This window comes from Bubalus bubalis, chromosome 17, assembly GCF_019923935.1.
Source record: "Bubalus bubalis isolate 160015118507 breed Murrah chromosome 17, NDDB_SH_1, whole genome shotgun sequence".
Classification (NCBI taxonomy): domain Eukaryota; kingdom Metazoa; phylum Chordata; class Mammalia; order Artiodactyla; family Bovidae; genus Bubalus; species Bubalus bubalis.
Genome location: NC_059173.1, coordinates 16,192,551 through 16,212,575, shown reverse-complemented (window position 1 = coordinate 16,212,575; position 20,025 = coordinate 16,192,551). Strand labels below are relative to the sequence as shown.

Below are 20,025 nucleotides of genomic sequence, written 5' to 3'. Positions count from 1 at the left end.
AATTCTACTCCATTATATTCTCCTCTTTAGAGGACCATTTGGGTCCCTCCTGGTGGAGGAAAATGCAGAGAGAAGGAAAAGGAATGCAGGATAAAGTTACAGGTTTGAGGAAGCACTGATGTCACAGAAATTCATGGGACCTGAAGGCAAAAGAGTGGGATCTGTGTAGCCAGCAGTTTTGAATCAGCTTGTTTCATAGCAGCCCATGTTGCATGTGGTTCAATATTACATAGTGTTTTAACGGAATCCACATCTGTTTCTTTTTAAACTTCCACCTCCTGACTCATTTGTTTCTTCTTTCATCAGGCAAAGGTACATTAGGCACTTATTGTGAGCCTGGAGCTGTTCTTGGTACTGAAGAAACACCAGAGAATGAGTTGGACCTGCACCCGCCTTCACAAAAGTTTTTGAAGAAGTGGAGATGAGACAAGAGAGTGTGATGACCTTGTTCAGTCTTGGAGGTGGCGAGGAGGAGGTTCAGAGAAGACATCCTGGAAAAAGTAACATTTGAGACCAGGAGGATAAGAAGTAGTTAGCATTCAAGGTTTTGTTTGTTTGTTTGTTTGTTTCTTGAAGAACAGCACAGAGTCTTTACCTTCCATATATTTGAGGTCAGCTCTCTGACCTCATTTCGTATTACCACCCTAATCTCTCATTCTGACTTAACCACATTGGTTCACATGGAGAATTTCCCTTCTCCCAAAATAATGTTCTCTTTCCCCTAGATGACACAATTCTAGGCCCTTCACCACACTAACTGACTCACCATCAATAGATTCATTGGTCATTGTGAAAATGATTTGGCTGTCCCTCAAAAAGTTAAGCACAGAACTGCCATAAAACCCAGCAATTTCATTTCTAGCTAAGAGAATCAAAAACATATGCTCAAACAAACATTTATATATAAATGCCCATAGAAGCATTATTCATAATTGCCAAAAAGTGGAAGCAACCTGAATGAATGAACAAAATGTGGTATTTCAACACAATGGAATATTATTTAGCCATAAAAATAATGAACCATTGATGCATGCTAAATATGAATCAACCTCAAAAACATTATGCAAAAGGAAAGAAGCCACTTGTGAAAGGCCACATATTATATGATACCATGTATAAGAAATGTCCAGAACAGGCAAATCCATTAGGGACAGCAAGCAGATCAGTGGTTGCCAGAGGCTGAGGAGAGGAGGGAATGGGGAATAGACCGATTAAGGGGTATGATGTTTCCTTTTGAGGTGATGAGAATGTTTTGGAATTGGATAGTGATGATGATTGCAAAACATTGTGAATATTCTAAAAACCACTGAATTGTACATTTTTAAATGGTTTTAAATGGTGAATTTTGTGCTATGTGACTTTTATCTGAATTTTTAAAAGGGAAAAAGAAAGAAGAGGTAGAGGATGTAGTGAGAACTAGGGACACCACAAGGCCTGTGGAACAAGGGCTTGTTTATTCATCTCAAAATCCATCTGCTGATTTTCAGGTGGTCTTACCTGAGAAGGGGACTACAGAAAAAATTTTTTTTTGAAGAATGGAAGAAAGAAATTTAGGTTTAAAGAGATGGCAAAGTGGGAGTTGGGAAAAGTCTGTATGACCTCTTGGGCTTTGATGACCCCAGTGTCCAAGGGAGGATGACCTAGGTGAGAACTGGCCCGGTGACTTTATCTTCCACAACTGACCATCAGTACAGAATACAGAAAGAGGAAAGGGAAGAAAGAGCACAGAGATATAATTCAGGGTTGGGGAGAGAGAGAGAGAAACATTCTTTTCTTCCTTTTGTCTCCAAAGCCAGGTGACAGAGAATAGAAATGGGAAATGTAGATCAAAATGTAATTTTCCCTTACAAGCTGCAGTGAGGCCAGGGGCTCGGGAGGTAGCCTGCCCTGGGGAGCTGCTCACTCGGCAATAACTCATCGGCAGCTCTGCACAAAAGCGGCGCTTATTAAAGGTCAAACGAAGACAGCAGGCGAAGGGTTGATGGAAGCAATAAAGGGGCACAAGAGGGAGGGGGCCACAGAAGCAGCTGGTTCTAATGGAGAAGTTGTCCTAAGCAGGGCAGAGGCCACTTATTCAAGCCAGCAGGTGATGCCCCAACACCCACTGGGGACCCCTGACCTGGAAAATGCTGCCTGTGTCTTCATGGCCCAAGTATTTCCCTGGTCCCATGCAGAGATCAATGACCAATCAATAAAACACTGGCTTGTATAAGAAACAATCATCAGCAGGGCAGAAAAATAGCCCTGGGAGCCCTCTGCTCCTGTCTACCTGCCAGTGGATGGGAAGGTTGCTAAATTCTTAGAGGTCAGGTAGATAAAGAATGATCTAAGTTCCCAGGTGCCCAGGTCAGGCTAATTCTGCATTATCATCATCAGTTATTTCTATTTTCTGTCAAACATTCTACACAGCTCATGATTTTACTGGATTCTCTCAATAACATACACACAAGTGCTGTTATTATTCCCACTTTACAGTCAAGAACACTGAGGCTCAGGGAGGTTAAGTCACCTGCCCAATAGCACTTAATCTAGTGAAAGGTAGAGTGTGACCCCCAATCTGTCTGACCTCAAAGGCTGTGCTCTTAACCATGATACTTATCTATTTCTCACAATAACCAAATAATTATTGAGGGCCCACTATGTGCAGGGCCATGAATGCTTTGTTTGGATTTGGATAATTCCTTTCTTCTCTCAGGGCCTCAGCTTTCTCATCTATCCCATGAAGAGTTGTCCCTGATGTTCTTACCTAGGTTGGAGGTTCTGAGCATCAAGTGATAGTCGTTGATGCCCATTTGGATATCCAAGTCAGTATCCATTTGGAAAATGGAAACCTTGTGTATCTAAGAGGTTGTCCCTCCCCGAGTATTCCCACTGGGAATGCTGTCCTGCCTGGAAAGAAGCACAATCCTGACATAGACAGGCACCAGAGTCCCAAGCTGAGACTAAGATAGATTATTTGATTTGTCACTGATCCTGGAGTAGAAAACAAAAAAAGTGAAGGTCACAGGGTGGGAAAATAGGGATAAGAAATTGCAGTTGACCTGATGATAATTAAATGCAGCATTAAATGACAGGCATTGCCCAAACCATCAGGTCTCTGACCCTTCCCTGTGAATAGTAAACCAACAACCACTTGCTAATCACAGTCTTGCCCCTAACATGCTGAGCTACCATGTTTTAAACATATCAGTTTTACATTTTTAAACATGAAGCATTATTTTTACTTTTAAAAAGCCATAGATGGGCCCTTTAACAGCCTTCACTTAGGTTGCTAGAGAGGGCTGCTTGGAAAGTTTGAGAAGCATCTGCTTAGCAGAGAATAGAGCTGCTAGAAGGATGAAGGAAAGTAATTTAGGAATTAAAGAGATGGTAAAACGAGAGTCAGGAAAAGTGTGTGTATGTGTGTGTGTGTGTGGGTGTTCGTTCATAACAGATCTCATAATAGAACATTAGAAAGCTCTAGACGTTTTATTTATTTTCATTTTTAAGTATGAGTTTAATGCCATTTTATGTTTCCTCCTGACCCACTGGCATCTATGAGACTTGATCTTGCAAATGATGGCTTTGCCAGGGATAACAGATGCTTCTGGTGCCCAAGTCACAGGCTTTCAAGCTCAACCATGACTGTGACTTCAGTAGCTTGGGCATACTGACACCATTCAATTTCAAACAACTGCCCCAAATCCAGAAACTCTCTGTCTCAAAGCTTTCTCTAATACCACAAGAACCCACTCAGCCTCAAGCAGGTGCATTCTGAAACCATGGGATAGTTAACCTCAGGGCAACCCTTAAATGGGTGACCAGAGCTAGTGGATAAGTATGTACACATCTCAGATGCACTAAGGGACTTGAGCCCCACTGCTTACAGCAGCAGCTTGTAAATAATACGTTCTTTGCTGGCTTTTCATGATTTCACTGATTTCACTCTCCCTGTTCCTTCACTTCTGCTTCCTAGAACGAGCTCCCAGATAAACTACTTGCCCCCAAGTATATATATCAGGGTTCTTCTTTGGTGGAATCCAAAATAAGACCCCAAGCACACATCTTAGGAATAAAACTTCCCTGGTAGGTGTTTCAGCCAGGGTTCAATCAAGGAAGCAGGTCCACTGGGAGGTGTATATATATTAAAGAACTTGTCCCAGGCGTGTTACCTTACTTAGTTGTGATTCATTAAACAGTCTCCGTAAGGCCACTGTCTTTGCATCTGATGTTGAAGTTTGAAATCTTCAGGACAAGCAGTCCCAAAGGGCAGATAGATGAGGAATGAGAGAGAGCAAGGACAAACTGGAATCTGTGAGCACAAACTAGCACCTACAAGGATATAGACTCGAGCCATGTTGGGTCTCACTGCTTTTGATCCTGGTGATGTGGGTGCCCTCAAGGATTAGTTGGTGCCCTTCATCATAGGGCCAAATACACCCCTGGCCCAGGAGTCAAAGAAGCTGAAGCAGGATCCATGAGAAGGTGGCCCCATACCAGTGAGGTGAACCCAAGACATGAGTGAGCTATGAAAGCACCTTACCTGACCTACACACTGAAAACCAAAGGATTCTGGGAAGTGTAGTCTAGCCTGGCCAAGTTGACACTTTAAAAAGCCACCAGTAGAGGAAGGTACAAAACATCAGAAGTGGGCAAGACCTGACCTCAGGACCAGCTGTACTTGGAAATGTCTCACAATTACTTGAAAAACAGCTTCCTCCTTCTTAGCTGCTGAAGGCAGAGACACTGCCTAGAGTTGGTGGGGTTGTGTATGGTTCCATTCACATGGATTATTAATGGAATGATGCCACCTTGAGCCGCCATGAAAGCAACCATACCCACCCACAAGAGCATCAACTGGTAACAAGGGGGAGCATATCTCAGAACAGACTTCCAGCCCATATGAAGCATCCCACGTTGATTTGGTGGGGGCAGACTTATGTTGGCCAACAATTAAAGTATTGTTATTAACAACAAGACTGAGCTAACCAGAAGGGAGGGACCAGGGCAAAGAGGGGCAGTCAGGTGGGTCTGGGGAGTAATGGCACTATAAAGAGGCAAGACATGATGTCCTATGAAGTTGCCTGAGCTAGATAAGCACCTGAAGCACCTGACTGTGATGCCAGATAGGGAGCAGAGCCCAGAGGAGCAGAGAGGTGGATGAGTACTCACAGAGGATACGTTTTAGTTTGCTCCTGTACAAGTTCTCTGGTTTCAGTCGGGCCTCCTGGCTCTGGGAATCCTTTTGTTAACTTTAACCAGAGGAGACCTCATTTCAGTTCAGTTCAGTTCAGTCACTCAGTCATGTCCGACTCTTTGCGGCCCCATGAATCACAGCACGCCAGGCCTCCCTGTCCATCACCAACTCCCGGAGTTCACTCAAACTCATGTCCATCGAGTCCGTGATGCCATCCGTTCATCTCATCCTCTGTTGGCCCCTTCTCCTCCTGGCCCCAATCCCTCCCAGCATCAGGGTCTTTTCCAATGAGTCAACTCTTTGCATGAAATGGCCAAAATATCGGAGTTTCAGCTTTAGCATCAGACCTTCCAATGAACACCCAGGACTTATGTCCTTTAGGATGGACTGGTTGGACCTCCTTGCAGTCCAAGGGACTCTCAAGAGTCTTCTCCAACAGCACAGTTAAAAAGCATCAATTCTTTGGTGTTCAGCTTTCTTCACAGTCCAACTCTCACATCCATATATGACCACTGGAAAAACCACAGCCTTGACTAGATGGACCTTTGTTGGCAAAGTAATATCTCTGCTTTTCAATATACTATCTAGGTTGGTCATAACTTTCCTTCCAAGGAGTAAGCGTCTTTTAATTTCATGGTGGCAATCACCATCTGCAGTGATTTTGGAGCCCCAAAAAATAAAGTCTGACACTGTTTCCCCATCTATCTGCCATGAAGTGATGGGACCAGATGCCATGATCTTAGTTTTCTGAATGTTGAGCTTTAAGCCAACTTTTTCACTCTCCTCTTTCACTTTCATCAAGAGGCTTTTTAGTTCCTCTTCACTTTCTGCTGTAAGGGTGGTGTCATCTGCATATCTGTGGTTACTGATATTTCTCCCAGCAATCTTTTTTTTTTTTCCAGGAGATGGTGAGTTTTATTTTGTCTTGTCTGCATAGAGGTTTGATTTGCTCTCGAATGTTCCAGAGTGGAGAGAGATTAGGAGAAAGCACAGAATGCAGAGGTCTATTCGGTGTAATCTCCCTCATTTTCATCTTCACCGTCAATGGAGAGAGCCGCATGTTTGCTTGCAGAACTGAACTTCGAGGCTGGATTTTCTTCAGCTTTCTTTGGCTCAGGTGCAGATCTGGAGTCATGATCCTTTTTGCCATCTTTACTGTCTGCCTCCTTCCAGTGGTCTTTGTTCCCCCCATCTCCCGGACCACGGCTGGAGCTCCCCCTTTGGCCTTTTGGGGCACTCACCCCATCTACTTTATTGTCATCTTTCCTTGCTGATCCTTCCTCAGATAGTTGAGCTGGAACTACTTTCCCTCCACCACTTGTAGGGGACTGCTGCTCTGTGTCTGAGCTCTGAGATCGAGCAGGAGGGTTAGAACTTCGCTTCACCCAAGCATTCTCCTTTGGTGGAGGGGCTGGCATTAGCTTTAGAGGCTGTTCAGGTTTGGGAGGCTTAGAAGTTGGAGACTGACAGTCTTCCTCTTTATTGGAGGTTTCATTTTCTAGAGACTTCTCACTTTTTCTTCTTCGTGCATCCTGGTCTGACTTACTTCTGCCAGATGTGGCTGAGGTCCCAGTCTGTGATGACTCACTTCCTGTCCTCGATCGTTCCCGTTCCTGAGTTTCTTCACTTCGCCAGCTTGGGTGTCTCTCCAGAGGCCGTCGTTCTAGTTTTGGCTCATCCAGCTGACGCTGCAGTTTCTCCTGTTCCTTCTGTAGCCGCTCTTCTACTTCTCGTTCTCTAGCAGCTGTGTCAACAGGCTTTGCCCCTCCAAAGATAGAGGCTGCACGACTGGACTGGGAGGTGCTAGCGGAGGAATCATCTTCCTTAGGAGTACTCCGAGGCTTTAGGTTCAGTTTGGGTCTTTGAGGGGGACCTCTATCATCCCGCCTGTAATCATCCCGAGAGTAATCATTTCTGGAACTCCAGGACCGGTCATCTCGTCTGTCCTATCTGTCTTCATAGCGGTCCCCGCCTCCTCTGTAGTCGTCATCCCTCTGGTACCCACTACCGAATGCTCTTCTGCCACTGCCTATCCCGGAATCGTAGCCATCTCGGTCATCATAGCGATCTCGGCCCCCGTATCAATCCATGTCCTGGCGTGGGCCATCACGGTAACTGTCCCGATACGCATCACGATATCTGTCTGAATCGTAACGATCTCAATACTTGTCTCCAAAGCTATCATCACCCCTTCTAGGCGGGTAGTCATCAAAGCTGTCTGCAGCAGGATGGGCCCTCCAGTCTGTATCTGTTTTGTCAGAATCACGATTTCTATCTCGGGCAAAAGAACGATCATCCCTGTCTTTATCCTGTGCTTGATCAGCAACGTCCACTCGATTTCTCCTGTTACCTAGAGACTCTTCGTTGAGGCTTAAGGCACTGAGCAAGGAATCCAGGTCCTCAAACTCAGCATAACCAAAACCTTTTAAACCTCTCAGGATTGCTGGGTTCACATGGCAAACGCACCACACTGATATTTAATCCTCTAAAGAATTCCTTAATGGAATCTTCTGTCACATCATAGGGCAGGTTCCCTAGAAAAGCAGTGTAGGGTGGAGATTTGGGAAGACAGCTCTGGTTAATATTGGGTTCCCGAGCAGCCCGTGGAGCAGTGGGCAGGATGGAACGGTCAATTGGAGGTGCCCGATACACATCATCATCATTACTATGCCAAGTGGTTGAAACATCCCCTTCCAGATCGTCTGTTTCATCAGCCCAGCTGACTGGTTTGGGGACATAGGTGCTGCCTCCACCAGTCCCTCCATCCTCAGCCAGAAAGTCTGTTAGGGAGATAGTCTTCCCCTTCTTATTCTTCTTTTTCGCTAAGGCCGCCATGTTGGGAGAAGGAGAGAGAATGCAAAGGCTCTCCCAGCAATCTTGACTCCAGCTTGTGCTTCTTCCAGACCAGCGTTTCTCATGATGTACTCTGCATAGAAGTTAAATAAGCAGGGTGACAATATACAGCCTTGATGTACTCCTTTTCCTATTTGGAACCAGTCTGTTGTTCCATGTCCAGTTCTAACTGTTGCTTCCTGACCTGCATATAGGTTTCTCAAGAGGCAGGTCAGGTGGTCTGGTATTCCCATGAGAAGACCTCAGTGGGGGCATTTTTAAAGGTTCTGAAAATGCTAGCATTTAGAAAGTATCAGATTTGTAACTCGTACACACTTGTGGTTTATTACTACTCAATATCTGTCCTTATTTCTCCTAATAACATAACAATTTCCTTTGCAGAGTAACTCTCCTTTGGCCTCAGTCATTGGGAAGCCCAATTCAAGATTGGGAAATCGAGGCCCATAGGCATGTGAAATAACTTGCCCAATGTCACACAGCATGGTGAAGCCTGGTTAAGAACCATGGCTTCAAGGCTAGGGCAGTGAACCTCTCTGCAAGCCCACCATGAAACAGTGGTGAGCTGACCCTACAGTGCAGGGCTGGGTCAGCTGAGGGGTGAAGGTCAAACAGAAATTAGAATTTGTTTTCTCACCTTTGCTCTCCCTCTCTTGTTCAGCCAGAGAGTAAACACTTGACTAGCATGAGCAGGAGAACTGAGCTCGTTAAATCACTAATTCTCTTCCTCCTGGGCCATCCCCAACATTCTAAAGTCAGCAAAACCTGTTATCTACTTAATCTGATTTTATGCCATGCAGCAATTTATTTTTGAAAAATTTTCCTTGTTGGATAATGGCAACTCTTGAGAAAGCTCTATTGATTTTTTGACTGCAGGTTTATCGGGGCTGAGTCAGCCGGGCCCTCCGCCAACTGGAGTCTCCATTCAGATCTTTATCTTGTCTCTTCATAGCTTGAAAGAGTAAGTTTAGCTAAGGCCGTAGGGATGGGTCCTAAGGGTCGCATTCACACTCATAATGAAACAAAATTAGAAACTGCTTTAGGTCCTAACAACCACTGTATTCACTGTGCTGAACTATACACAGTGGAAAGAGTATGAACACGGAGGTGAAGCTGGTATTTCATATATGCTTGTAAGTCTAACTACAGCCATATAACTTGTAGGAGGTTGAAGCAGACAGAAAAGCTAAACTTGGCCTTGATGCTGACACTGTGCACCCATGCTAATGTGCCTGTCATCTCCAAATCAGTTCTTCATCCCCAAATGAAGGATATTATCTACCTTTCTTAAAACATCATGGACTTATCAATAAAATTGATCATCCTCAGTAGAAAAATACTTGAGAATAGACGATCATTGTCTACACAGTCCCCAGATTCATCCTTCAGACACTGAAGGGGAAGGATCTTAAAATCTCACTTCCTCCAAGAACCTTTCCATCATTTCCCCTTCATTTATTCATTCAGAAAACATTCATAGAGTAGATACTGGAGATATGCCCTCTTTGCACCTACACTTACACTCTCTTCTTAGACATCCTGTCCACATCTCCTTACTAGACCACTTGTTTACTCTGTCTCACATCCTCTTGGACTAGCTTTTTTGATTCTAGCCATTGATGCAGCAAATCACCTGCTCGCAGGTATATTCTGATGGCACCTTGCTTTAACTATACCTTGTATTTCTTGCCTTCTCCTCTAGGGCTTTGACCTAAGGGCCATTTTGGTGCAATTATAAAACTGGAAATGAGATGAAGATAATATCCCTTGGGGCAATCCTTTGACCCAAGGACACCAGGAACTGATGAATAAATTCTTTCCTCTCTCATTCTCTGGATAGCATTTCTGAGGTGCATTCTACACATTTCAAACCCAGGATCTGTTGAGTACAAACCTCAGTTTCTGACATCAGCTCAATAACACAACTTTGCACTGGCTTTCCCTCCATCTCTCTTTGACTCTTCCAAGTCCCCCTCTCTCATTCCTCAACATCTCTTCCCAATCAAACCATCTTCATGCAAACCCTTTTCACAAGCTCTGCTTTCAAGGAGAATTGGAGCCAAGACCTCCATATTGCAAGAGACACTTCCAATCTTTAGAGCAGCAGGGCACATAATCCCATACCCCCATCCCTAGCACAGTTGATTGGCCCAAGAGTGAATGTCTGGCAGGAGTTAAATCCAATCACAGTTTCTCTTCCCTGAGAATTTAGAATCAAGATGCTAATCTCTGTGTGATGTTTGAAGTGGAAAATATTGTAAAGCCTGGGCTGGGGACAACCATGTGCCCATGGTGCAAAGAAACCCAGTTTGCAAAGAGACAGAAAGAGACATCATGTAACCTTAGAGAAATACAAGAGAAAATTGCTGGATTCCTGGTCATTTTCTTCTTCTTCTTCTTTTTTTTGGTTCAAGTTCCTTGCTAGCCCAACTCACCTTTCCACCTTCGGGTTCTCTGAAACCCTCTTGTCCTTCCAATAAATTAATTTTTCTGCCTATACTAGCTTGAAGGGGATTCCACTATTCACAATAAAACAGTTTCTAAATCAGAATATCTTATGTGCCAGGTGCTGTGCTAAGCTTTGGATGTACACAAGATAGTTCCTGCTTTCAAAGAACTTAACATTAAACTGATCAATAAAAAATGAGATAGTGTCTCATAACAGTTCCTATGCTGCCAGGGCTAATCCTTTTCATAATAATCCTGTATATTATGCCAAATAACTAATTAATCCATTGATAATAATTGCAACAATTTCCTAATCCTTACCATGTGTAGACACTGTGCTTTATGCATGTCAGATCTTTTCGGTCTTTACTGAATGGTTTGTTTCTTTAGTGTTAGGAATACTGCAGTAAATAAGATCATTTCAATTTACAGTAAGTGCTGTGAAGGAAATCAGCCAGGTGATGTGATAGAAAGATAAGATCCAGGTTGGAGAGAGTAGATAAAAACTATTTTAGATAATGAGAGGAGAGGATCAAAGAGAGCTTCCCTGAAGAATGAACATTTTCAATGACATGTACAGAATGAGAAGAAAATAGATGTAGGGGAAAAAAAAACAAAAAACAAAGGAAGAACATTCTTGGAGAAAGAAAGGAAAGTGCAAAGGCCCTGAGGCAAGAATGGAAAAAAAAGAAATAAATGGATGACTAGACTCCAGGTAAGACAACTCTTCCTGACCCTTGAATCACATCTGTCATTCTCAGCTCTCTAGCTGCACAATGAATTTTTTAAATACTCATGTTTAGGTGACTCTCCCCACCCTGAGATTGAGATTTTATCAATCTGGGGTGGAACTAAATCATGTTGTTTGTTGTTTAAGGTCCCGAGCAACTCTGATTCACATAAAGGGTAGAAAATGACTAGACTCTAGGCTATATGGACATTAGTGAAGTAGAATTTACATAAAAAGGAAGCAAGCATGATGGGGAAATGTGATGATTGGTTATCTCACAGATCTTGGATCAATTCCTTGGTTCCAGGCAACAGTCCTCCAAATCTGGGTTTATGGAGACTCGGGGGAAAGGATGTGAATACATCCTAACCAGGAAGTGCTTCCCTAGAAGAAACTCTCTCAATGTTGCCAGGCTCTCGCCCAAGCTGGGCTAGGCTCCGCCTCCCTCTCCTTAGCCCCCATTCTTAGCCCCACAAAACACTTGTCACATGATGTGACATATACCTATATTTGCTCATTCAATAGAATGCCATGAAGGCAGGAACTATGTCCTCTTCCCCAAGACATCTTACATGTCTTTCGGGTCTCAAATTAGATGACACTTCCTCCAGGAAGCCATCTTTGACTCTACCCCTAGGAAAGTTTAGGTGCTTCCATTGGGGGTCCCTTTATTATAGAACTTATTGCCCTATATTTTGCCTGTATTTACATATATCTTCCTCAATAGCCTGGGAACTCTTTGCATCTGAGACCATATTTATTGATTCACTCCACTAATATCTGTTGATCATCTTCTGTGTGACACATATTGTTCCAGACACTGGAGATGCAGCAATGAAGAAAAATGGACCTACTCTCATGAGGCTCATGTCACTGTGGTGGGAGGACAGGTAATTAATTCATCAAGCACACAGTATGTCAGACAGTGGTAAGGGCTCTCAGTGTGATGGGAAGACATGGGAAGCGATTGGATGATTTTAAATAGAGGGGTGAAATGACCTCACTTTCCTTTCAAAAGCATCATTCTGAATTCTCTGTTAAGAAGAGAGTGTGAGAAAGCAAGGGCAGGTGCCAGAAGGGCATGTCATGGGGCTATTTCAATTAAACAGGTGAGGGATGAAGTGGTAACAACAGAGATGGTGAGAAGCGGTCAGATTCTGGGTTTCTGCTTTTAATAGTTTAATTGAGGTAGAATAAATACAATAAAATACTTAAAATACAACCAATAAACTCTGATATGCATTATACTTGTGAAACCATCACCACAGTCAAGGTAATGAATATAAACACCAAACTCTCCTCGTGCCCCTTGGTCACACCTTCTGCCTCCTCCTACCCCCAACCATTGATGTGCTTTCTGTCACTATAAATTAGTATGAATTTTCTGGAATTTTACCTAAATAGCATCATACAGTACTCTTTTGCATCTGGCTGCTTTCACTCAGTATAATAATTTTGAAATCCACTCATGTTTTTGCATGTATCAACAGTCTGTTCTTTTTCATTCTTGAATATGATGCCATTGTACAGAGGTATCACGGTTTGTTTATCCATTTACCTGTTAATGGACATTTGGGTTGTTTTCAAGACTGTGGGTATATTTTGAAGGTAGAGCTGAAAGAATTTGTTGGTGGAAAGGCTATAAGATATTACAGAAAGGGCAGAGTCACAGAAGACTTCCAGATTCTTCACTTCAAGTGAGAAGATGGAGTTTCCTATTGCTGAGATGTGAAACACTGCAGTGTTAGAGTAGAAGACATCTAACACCCAATACACTGCCTAGCACATAGTAGGAGCCCAATAAATGTTTGCTGAAGAAAGGATGAAGACAGGGAGAACAAGAGTAAAAATTCAGTTTGCGGTGCTGGTAATTCAAATCCTAAGATTCAAGCTAAGCTATACCTTTTCTCACCTTTTCCACGTCCCCAATCTCACTTCTGAAGCCCAGACAGTCATCATCATAAAGAGACTCCTTGGGCACAAAGGAGTGGAAGGCAGATTCAATTAGAGCAGGGCCCCTTGTTCTCAAATGGCCTCGGGTCCAGGAAGCATTGTTTCCTCCCCAGCATGGGGCTGAATGCACAACTGTCCTCTTTGGTTTCTGAACAATAAGCTTCCAAATTACTCTCCCACCTGACAGATCTACGAGCCACAGAGAAGTCCCCTCCCTCTTCCCCATTTACCCAGAGCTTCCCAAATGCTCCAGCTTAAAATGTGTCTAAATGTGCTGAACTCCAGTGTGAACTGTTATTAAAATCCACATATACCAGTGTGTTCCATGGCAAAAGGAAATAAAAGACAATCCACAAAACAATAGATACAAATAGCCAATAAACATAAAGGAGGGAGGATGTGCACCTTCACTGTACTCGACAAAATGGAAATTCCTATGATCTTGAGAGAATATCTTATTCCCATCAAATTGGCATGAATAAAACAAATGCAAATAAGCTAGCATTGGCAAGACTGTGAGGACACAGACAGGAATGTACTTTGCTGGTAGAAGTGAAAATTGGTATAACCATTCCCGGAGGAAGCTTAAAAATGGCCAAAGTATTTAATCTAAGAATTCTATAGTTAGAAATTTGTCCTGAGCAAATGTCTGTAAAGATATTCATCACATCATTGTAAGAGGAAATGTCACCAACCACCTTAACAAGTAAAGAAATTATGACACTGCCCATCATTGCAGAAGAGATAAATGCACTGTGTATATACATACAATGAATTAAGCATCTATGAATTGTACAGTATAGTACTACATGCAACAACATGGATGGAACTTTCAAACACAGTAAGTGAAAGAAGGAAATAGGAGAATACATGGAGTATGATTCCATCATATAAAGTTCAAAAGTAGACAAACTATGTTGTTTAGGTATGCAAACACAAATGGTAAGACTGTAAGGAAGAACAATAGAGTGATTTCAATAAAAGACAATATAGTGGTTAACTCTAGGAAGGAGAGTTTGCTCTCCTGGAGTTTGCTCCTGGAGTTTGGCGAGGTTTTATTTCTCGCCCTGCATGGTAATTATGTGGGTGCTCAAATTGCTATCATTCTTTATGCTGTATTTTCCTACCCCTGGTCATTTCACTATTAAGCTAGATCAGGGAAATCTTTCTTTCAAAGCTTATGACAGAACTATACACAGAACAACAGAACAAGGTTTGGCCACTTGTATCTAAAAATTCTAACAAGCTTGGCATGAATAATCTATTCTTAAGATTTTTTCCCTTAGACCTTTAGAAGATCTAAATTGGTTCTACTTGGATAGGATTGTTCTGGAAGGTAACAGGGCCACCTTATTTCTGAATTTGCTGAAATTTGGTATTACTAAGAGAGGAAATACATGATATTTCTCACTAAAGTTTCACTTTTTAAAATAAGTAAGTTACATAAAACTGTGGCTGAGTTAGGGGAAGCGGTGGAAGAAAGATACCCCAGATAATTAGGGGGCCACAGATTGAGCCATGATACACAGAGCTCTGCTAAATACTAAACACTTGCCTTGACATTGGGGCAGAAGAAGAAAAGCATCTGATCTTCAGAAACTCCTACAGCAAGGGGAGGTGGCAGAAGAGCAGCGGAACCAGTCCATTTGGGGCAGGAGAGAAAAGTTTGAGGCCATAGAAGAATAAAGGAAATGAGGGCATGTGTTTCTTTTCTGAGTCAGTATTTCTATTCCAGCCCAATTCAGCAGGATTTAGAAACCAACGGGTACCCAGAATGAATGAACTGCTTCCTTCTTCCTGATTCAAGCCTATATCAATGCATCTAACACCTTCTGCTAGAAGGTAACAAGATCACAAGAAGACTGGGTTCTCTCTTGTCAAAAGGATGTGGTACCTCAAACACTCTTCATGTTAAGGATATTCTGCCTTCAATTCAGAAGCTAAAGTGTCAATTTGTGGTGATCGTTAATTAAGACAACAGCTGCAACAACAATGAGGAGGATAATTGTGAAATTTATTGAGGAGACTCAAAAGTATCAGATGCTTAATTTGCATTACTTCATTTTCTCACATAACAGGTAGTATTTTTAGATATTATTAACAGTCCCATTCTACCAATGAGGAAATGGAGGAAGAGAGAGACTTGTGACCACTTGATCAAGGTCACACAGCTGGTTAGTGGCAAAGGCTGTGGAAAACCAGGTCCTCCTGACTCAAGCATCATGATAAGAGGTACCACACACGTGAGCACTGACACGGTGCTGGCCTGCCCTTCACAATGGGAGGGAACCTTCGCTATTTCAACCTTGCTCTGTTCACTCCAGAAGCATTGGTTTGAGAGTGAGTGGATCTGAAGGCTAAGGAGATAACACTGCCAGGCAGAACTGGTGTAATGTTGAATGGCTTTGGCGACTTATTCTCTGGTGATGATCATGCAGCTGGAGGCCCTAGAGACAGGTGACTGAATTCCTGGTATAACTGTGGTTTATTTAGCAATCTTCATCCTCTTGGGACTTGCCTGGTGGTCCAATGGCTAAGACTCTGCACTCCCAAAGTGGGGGTCAGGGTCGGGGCATGTTCAATTCCTGGTCAGGGAACTATGTCTCACATGCCACAACTAAAGAGTTTGGCATGCCTCAATGAAGATCAAAGATCCCACATGGTGCAGGTAAGACCTCGCATAGCCAAATAAATAAATAAATGTTAAAAAAAAAAAAAAAGACTCTACCCTTTCTACCATTATCCAGGTTGTCCAGGGTCCTGTGCATTAGAATTTCTGGGTGGTTAAGGGAGTGGGAGAGAAGTTCTTGGGATCCATCAAGTCACTGGAGGAGGAATCAGATTCAGTTCAGTTCAGTCGCTCAGTCATGTCTGACTCTTTGCGACCCCATGAATCACAGCACGCCAGGCCTCCCTGTCCATCACCAACTCCCGGAGTTCACTCAAACTCATGTCCATTGAGTCAGTGATGCCATCCAGCCATCTCATCCTCTGTCAGTCCCTTCTTCTCCTGCCCCCAATCCCTTCCAGAGTCAGGGTCTTTTCCAGTGAGTCAACTCTTCACATGAGGTGGCCAAAGTATTGGAGTTTCAGCTTCAGCATCAGTCCTTCCAATGAACACCCAGGACTGATCTCCTTTAGGATGGACTGGATGGATCTCCTTGCAGTCCAAGGAGAGTCTTCTCCAACACCATAGTTCAAAAGCATCAATTCTTTGGTGCTCAGCTTTCTTCACAGTCCAACTCTGACATCCATACCTTAGCCTTGACTAGATGGACCTTTGTTGGCAAAGTAATATCTCTGATTTTTAATATGCTATCTAGGTTGGTCATAACTTTCCTTCCAAGGAGTAAGCATCTTTTAATTTCATGGCTGCAATCACCATCTGCAGTGATTTTGGAGCCCAAAAAAGTAAAGTCTGACACGGTTTCCACTGTTTCCCCATATATCTGCCATGAAGTGATGGGACCAGATGCCATAATCATAGTTTTCTGAATGTTGAGCTTTAAGCCAACTTTTTCACTCTCCTCTTTCACTTTCATCAAGAGGCTTTTTAGTTCCTCTTCACTTTCTGCCATGAGAGTGGTGTCATCTGCATATCTGAGGTTATTGATATTTCTCCCGGCAATCTTGACTCCAGGTTGTGCTTCTTCCAGCCCAGCGTTTCTCATGATGTACTCTGCATATAAGTTAAATAAGCAGGGTGACAATATACAGCCTTGACGTACTCCTTTTCCTATTTGGAACCAGTCTGCCGTTCCATGTTCAGTTCTAACTGTTGCTTCCTGACCTGCATACAAATTTCTTAGGAGGCAGATCATGTAGTCTGGTATTCCCGTCTCTTTCAGAATTTTCCACAGTTTATTGTGATTCACACAGTCAAAGGCTTCAGCATAGTCAATAAAGCAGAAATAGATGTTTTTCTGGAACTCTCTTGCTTTTTTGATGATCCAGCGGATGTTGGCAATTTGATCTCTGGTTCCTCTGCCTTTTCTAAAACCAGCTTGAACATCTGGAAGTTCACGGTTCACGTAAACAAAACTTCCATTTTGCTTTTTTGCATTTCTTTTCCATGGGGATGGTCTTGATCCAGAATCAGGAATCAGATCCAGGAATCAGATTGCCCCAATAATTAATCTTTGAATAATTCCCACCAATATCAGGAGGGATGAGGGAGACAGTAGATTCTATACCACTTCACCTCTGTGTCAAAGTGATGGGGCTTCTACTGTCTTTCATCAAATGACCTTCTCAGCACGCTTTGGAGTCAGGCTACAATACTGAAATTACAGCTCAGTCTTATGCCTCTGAAAGTGGGGAAAGCATTGTCAGTGAATAAGCCTTGGTGAGGTAAAAAATCAAAACACCAAGGCAAAAGATCAATAGAATAAGGAGATTTGGGATTATTGGGAAGGAAAAGAGGAAAAGTCATACAAAGTGCTAAGACTGGTTCCAATATAAGCACAATTTGCTAAGCCCTTACTAGATGCTAGACCCTGTGATTAACACTGCCCCTCTATCATCTCATTAAAATCTCACAGAAACTAAAGAAGTAGGTATGAGGTCCATTTTACAGGTGAAAAAAAAATTGAGGCTTAGAGAGGTAAGATGATGCCCCCAGGGTACACAATCACTAAACTGTGGATTTGGAATCTAAACCCTGATCTCTCTGTTTCAAATGGTCCATGCTCTTAGCATGGTAAGACATTGCTTCTCAACCTAGAACAATTAGCTCTGAAATGAACTCTTTAGTCCAAAGACAAAATGTTAAGAAATTAAATTGATATGGAGAGACAAGAAAACAGGAGAAATCATCAGAGTGCATTGTGTATAGTGAAAACAAACATTCATGTTTGTTTCCCACTGTGTGTGCACATCACCAGATTGTAGCATAAAATGCATTTTTTACTATTGGCTATGGTCCAGAAAGTTTGGAGAAGCACTGCTTTAAGATTTTCAACATCCTCATTCATTGTCTCAACAAGTTTCAAAAAGGTGTGATGTGCTGTCCAAGGTGCTGGAAACACAAATACCAACCCAGGAGCCCTACCCTAAGGAATCTTAAGTCCAACAGAGGAGCAGACTCTATGCAAATAATGTCACATGCAAAGAGCTCTGATGGAGGAAGCCCAAGAGTGGAAGGAAAAGCATGGGAAGGACAGGGAAAGCTTTGCAGAGAAAGGTCTCCATGAGATGAGTCCTGGAATTATCAAGGCACATAGGCAGTGAGGTTCCTGGGAGAGAAAACTGCTCTCTCATGAATATGAAAAAGGGGAGAGGATTTCCTGGTGGTCTAGTGGTTGGGACTCCGAGCTTTTTCTGCCAGAGGGCAGGGGTTTAATCCCTGGTCAGGGAACTAGGATCCCACAAGCTTTCCAGTACAGCCAAAATAAATAAAAATAAAAATTGTAAAGGATAATATTGGGGTAGACTAGGAATCTGTCCTCATTCTTGCTTCATGATCACGATGTTGGCTATTTATTTGGCACTAACCATGAGCCAACATACTTGACCCCACTTAGAATCACATACTCAGCAAACATACAAGGCAGGTCCAAGATTTTCTCCTCCAGTTTACAAATAAGGAAACTGGGCCTAGAGAGTGATTTGCTCAGGGTAGCACAGCAGAAAAAGACAGGGCCAGGATTAATACCTGAGCCGGTAACTTCAGTGTGCATATTCTTAGTCACTACTATATCATTCTCTCTAACCAAATCATTAAAGAGTTTGGAGAAATGGGAGAAAAAGCAGGAGGCGCGAGGAGTGAGGTAGAGGTTAGGTGATCTTGAGATCAATCTCTTTATATACACAATCCTGACAAGTCTGTGAGGTAGGCAGAATTATCTTTTCATTTTATATATAATGACAGAGAGGCTCAGAGTGGTGATGTCCTTCTCAACAGCCACACCCGTGTAAGCTCCAGTTCTGAGTTCCCACTGCTCAGGCTCCCAACTCCCTGATCCAGAAGCTGGAAAAGCCCTGTCCTCCCAGGCCTCTGCAGGGAAGACTTCACTGCTGGCCTAACCGAGGAGGTATCTTGTCTTGCCCTGGAAATGTGGAAGCCACGCACCAGTGGCCCCAAGCCCCAGAAGAAGCGAGGCCACTAATTAGATGAGTCTGTTCTGGTGTCTGCCCAGACGCCAGCAGACAGATGGAGACGGGTCAGGAATCCCAAATCACTCTGTTTTAGAGCCTTGGAGTCTAGTGCCCAAGTGAGATGACATTTCTGAAAAAATGGCAATGGGGCCCAGCTCTGAGCAGAGAGAACAGGGAAGGGCTGCAGGAGGGAAGGAGAGCTGGAAATGGGTATGAGTGATGAGTTGATGCTTTGCTCCCTGAAGGCAAAAAAGAGAGATGAGCACTCACTGGCGTGATTTTAAGTCCCAGGGAGGGCTGGCCTGTTCAGCTCCACAAAGAGCCAAGAGGTTAAGCCTTATTTTGAAGGATTTGAAGCCTTATTTCTCCTCTTAACTATGAGTATTCTCCTCTATAAAAAGGATATAAAGATTGCCACATCTAACACTGACAGAGTATACACTATGTGCTACTTTCCACTATTAACTAGTTTATTCCTGAAAACAGTCCCATGAGATAGACATTTCCACCATTATCCCCATCTTACAGATGAGGAAACTGAGACTTAGTGGCACTTAGGTCATAAGTACAAGAGACAAGGCTTGAACCTCAATACATGCCCTTAGTTATTATATTATACTGCCACAAGGAAAAGGAAATCAGTGTAGTAACTGCTGCCAACTGAACATACATCAAACTCACCTATTCCATTTGATTTTCTTGGTATTGGTTTCACCAGTCCCATTTTATTTATGAATGGGGCAACTACAGGTTCTGAGGATCTGCAGGGATG

At 43.0% G+C, this 20,025-nt stretch overlaps 1 pseudogene; it reads right to left on the bottom strand.

Moving 5' to 3' along the window:
* Nucleotides 1–6,062: 6,062 nt before the first annotated feature.
* On the bottom strand, nucleotides 6,063–8,023 carry LOC102413913 (annotated as a pseudogene).
* Nucleotides 8,024–20,025: the final 12,002 nt, after the last annotated feature.